The sequence below is a fragment of the Chenopodium album genome, chromosome 16 (assembly GCF_948465745.1).
Source record: "Chenopodium album chromosome 16, dcCheAlbu1.1, whole genome shotgun sequence".
NCBI lineage: Eukaryota > Viridiplantae > Streptophyta > Magnoliopsida > Caryophyllales > Amaranthaceae > Chenopodium > Chenopodium album.
The window spans coordinates 16,219,230-16,224,016 of record NC_137849.1 but is presented as its reverse complement, the minus strand read 5'-3'; the positions used below and the strand labels follow the sequence as shown (position 1 = coordinate 16,224,016).

The window sequence follows — 4,787 nt, the reverse complement described above, 5'->3', positions numbered from 1 at the left end:
TTGAGAGTGATTTATGGGTTTCTTGTAATCTTGAGTTCAAATCTAGTTAACCCATTTACAACTCTTATTTCCCCTTCTTTATTATTTCTCAATTTATGATAATTTAGTCAATATTTGATTATTCTCCAACCATTTTTATTTCATTCTTCAACGTGCTTCTATGCCTATGTCGGCTCTTCTTATTATTAATGGATGGAAATAAAATGCAGAAATGCTACAGTATATTTCTGAGAGGTATGTGTATTTATAACTCTGAGTTGTTATTTGTGAGATATAAAATATTCAAAAGTTATCACAGTAAATTTAACATGAAACGGAGGTAGTAAAACTACTATCTCCGTCCCTTAATTAGATGTATACTTTTTTTTTTGGGGTTTCAAAATTAGATGTCTATTTCTATTTTAAGACAGTATTTTTTGATATTATTCCCTCTTTTTAATGAGTTATCATCAATTTTCTTTTATTTGTTTGTACTTTTAATATTATTTTCCAACAGTTTCTCCCTCTATCTCTCAATAACTACCAAAACTATTCATAATACATTACTACTCTGTATATCTAGTAAATATATTATAGGTACGCCATTGACGGTTGTACTCTTAATTAAAGGTCTAAAACTTTAATGCTTTTATGAATGAATCGGTTACCACATGCCATATTATACACTTCAAGATCCTCTATTAATAAGATAGTTGTTACAATCAAATCTAGACTTGCACATTTACAAAGAAATATTGACAAACTAAAACAAGTAGAAGAATGACAACTCCTCAACATTCCCACATCGCCTTATTCCCCTTCATGTCCAAAGGCCACACCATTCCTCTTCTACACTTAACCAAACTCATACACAACCATCAACCCAAAGCCACCTTCACCATCTTCACCACCCCGGCTAACGAGCCCTTCATCTCGGCCTCGCTTTCGTCGCTCCCACCTAACACCGTCACCATTATCCCCCTTCCCTTTTCATACACCAACGATGACATTCCAACGGGAGTCGAAAGTACTGATCGACTCCCGTCTATGTCCCTCTTTCACTCGTTTGCTTTCACAACTGAAACGCTCTAACCTCACTTCGAAAGCGCCCTTAAAAATATACAAAAACAAAGCAACCCCATTAGTTTCTAAATTTCTGATGGTTTTCTCTACTGGACTCAACCATCAGCTGCTAAGTTTAACATTCGTAGATTAGTCTTCTTCGGTATGAATATGTATGCTTTTTCTCTTGCAAGGTCAGTGTTGGTTAACAAGTTATTTTTGGGGCTCGATTCCATGGATGAGTTGATCCAAATACCAGAGTTTCCTTTGATTAAGGTACGAAAAGATGATTTTGATAGCTCTTTTAATGAGTTTGATAGTCAAAAGTTCGATTTTTTCATCAAGTTTCGTAATTCCATTATAATGAGCTGTGGTGTTATTATGAATAGTTTTGGTGAACTTGAGCAACCGTTTGTGGAATATATGAACTCAATCTCAGATGAGCCTAAATCTTGGTGTGTTGGCCCGCTTTGCTTGGCTGAGAAGCAAACAACGTTAGAAGGTCCAGAAAAGCCTGAATGGAACAAATGGTTGGATAAAAAAGTGGGATGAAGGAAAGCCTGTCATGTACATTGCGTTCGGCTCACAAGTAGAGATAAGTAATGAACAACTGAAAGTGATTTTAACTGGGCTCGAAAAATCGGAAGCATGTTTCCTATGGGCTTTAAGGATAAAACCTAGCCACGAAGAAGTTATGGAAGGATTTGAGGAGAGAATGAAGGAAAAAGGGTTGGTTGTAAGAGGTTGGGTAGAGCAAATGGATGTACTTGAACATAAGAGTGTACAAGGGTTTCTGAATCATTATGGGTGGAACTCGGTGATAGAGAGTATTTGTGCTGGTGTACCTATCTTGGTTTGGCCTATGATGGGGGAACAACATTTGAATGCGAAGATGGTGGCCGAGGAGATTGAGGTGGGAGTAAGAGTTGAGACCATTGATGGGTCACAAAGAGGGTTTGTTAAGTGGGATGGTTTGAGTAAAATGGTGAAAGAGTTGATGGAAGGTGAGATGGGAAAGAAGGTAAAGGAGTTAAGTGAGGTTGCTAGAAAATCGGTTGAAGAGGGAGGATCATCTTGGTGTAATATGGAATTGTTATTGAATGAGTTAGAGATGGAGAAAATCAAAATTTAGTGCCCTAATTCAAGTTTATTTAGTTATTTCGGCCGTTTGGTTTACAAAGAGAAAATGATAGGAATCTAAGTGAAAAAGAAAGAAATAATACAAGAAGTCTAAGGCCCTTTGAGCTTCTGAGCAGAGTAGAGGAGGGGTGAGCAGAACAGAGTAGAGTAGATTTCAGCAGAGCAGAGCAGATTTCAGCATCATTATTATTATTATTATATTATTATTATTATTATTATTATTATTATCTCAAAAACAAAAGCCATACAACCTACAATAAATTAGTAGGAAGCCGAGATACAATCTGGGCCCCCACTCCTCTAGCTATTGCAAATCCTACCCTAGTGAAGATATGAGCTGCAGCACGAGCACCAATGTCTTGCGTCGTCGAGAACCTTTGAATCCGCTTCAGTAACGCAACAGCCTCTTTCTCTAATTCCCCAAGCGAAGAAAAGGAGAAGGGAATGAAACCATATCCAATCGCCTGACATCGAGCTTCATACTTAACCCGCTTCCGATGAGCTGCATCAGCCACAACCCGCCCAGGAATGAAGTCAGATAGCCCTGACTGTGTCATAAGAGAAGACCCTGTCAAATCAACACAGACATCGCGACCACGATCCCATGAATAAAGTAACACATCCGCGGGTCTGAGGGCCTCGTCGTTCCCTCCGACCAACCCAATGTCAACCTCTTTTCTCGCTGAAATCCCAGAACGAAAGCAAACATCAACAAGGGTATCCCGAACAACATTATGCCGATGTTTAATACCCACAATGCCAGCACAAGACACTGCGTGATCACCGAAAATATCTCCAGCAAAAACCCTCGAACAAGCAGAGCACAACGTCGAGATAGAGAACAATGGTACACCCAACCGATAGGACAACACACAGCGATAAGTCTTGGCGTTCATCGTCTGACCCAACCCTGAAATAGGAACCGCCCGAAGCCAAGCAGAGGTGTGATCACCTTGCTGTGATTTCCATAATGCTGATTGTCGAGGAGTTAAAGAATAAGCAGATTCTGCAGAAGCGGTAACCTTTGTGAAATATATATCTGCCAATTTCTTCATGAGTTTAGGGGCAGCGACCTCACTAGGATTACTCAAAATGTCAGGCTCCACTGTTCCATTAAACAGACTCAACGCATCCTCAAAGGCTCGTCCAAGACCAACAATGCCAGCATGCCAAAGAAGTTGTGTCTGCAACCCAACAGACTGTAACCGAGAAGCAAGAAAAGCATAGTGACGAACATCACCTACAGAATAAACACCAAGCCCTCCAAACGCAAATGGTAAGGTGGCAAGTCGCCACTGCCAATCACCAAACCCCGGCCCCGAAGCAGTAACAATACGCTCCATGGAAGATCGAAGAACTGCATCAAAAGTGCGCTGAGCCACCTCAAAAGTACTAGGAGGACAAGTACGCAATGCAAAGTAGAGTTTTGAAACTCCAGTACATGCCCTAAGTAACAACAGCTCACACTGAGGATCATCGAGCATAGCGACCTTATCCATAAGGGCAATGGTCTTGGTCACCCTCTACATCACAAGCTCACCACTAAAACCAGAATCGGAACTAGCGGGACCTCCAAGCAACCTAACACCACACAAAGGTCGAGCAATATTAGGTGGAAAGACACCCACCAGCCTGCTTCGAGGGTCTTCTGTAGGCCAGAAAACTTCAGTTTTTTCCACATTAAGACATAACCCAGAACGAGGTCCTTCCTCCATAATCAACTGCAGAACTTGCCCCACCACCAAAGTGTCACCAATAATCGTGCCGTCATCTAAATACCAAGCCTGAAGACATACATCAAAAGTCTCTCTGATTTTACACACCAGGGGTTGTAAAACCAAAGAAAAAAGCAAAGGACCAAGGGGATCACCCTGCTGCACCCCTTGAGATAACCATAAGGTTTGGTCCCCATAGTACAACCTGGCTGGATTAGAATAGCAGAATTCTACCCATCGCGAAATGCCCGGACAACGACGACGTACCTCACGTAACATGACCGAACGATCAACCAGATTGAAGGCATTTTGAAAATCCACCAACAACATAGATAAACCAACATCAGAACCACGGTCCTCAATCAACCGATTCACCGCATGAAGAATTGCCTCACCACCTGAAGAAACCCCAACACCAAATTGAAGGCCATCAAAGTAACTCCCTAAAGACTGACCAACCATAACAGCACCCACCTTCGAAACGAGACGCCGCCAAACCGTACCCACAGCAATAGGACAGATACCACCACCGGGCTTGACAAGTGGCGTAAGAGGAGCACTAGCAATGTACTCTCCTAATTCCATAGGACATCTCCCAGCTAGAAAGAGATTAACCACCCCAGTAATAGAGTCAACCAACTCATCTGATACTGCCACAGCCGCACCACTCAAGCAATCCATAAGATGTTGAGCACGCAAACAATCCCTACCACATGATGTGCCACGAGGGAAACTCCTAATCCGATCCAAAACAACAGCAGAAGTCGTAACGAGATGAAGGTGATCAATAGGTATATCAGGCAAGGATGGAGCTGGAGATGAAGGGTGCTTTGACTGTAAATCTGCAAGAGTGGCGGCATTATAAGGTGCAACGCCTGCTGAAGAAAGAAC

General features: G+C 41.8%; 1 pseudogene; it reads left to right on the top strand.

Annotated features, from left to right (window-relative positions):
• The first annotated feature begins 759 nt into the window (after positions 1-759).
• LOC145583936 (UDP-glycosyltransferase 90A1 pseudogene) lies at positions 760-2,173 on the top strand (annotated as a pseudogene).
• Positions 2,174-4,787: the final 2,614 nt, after the last annotated feature.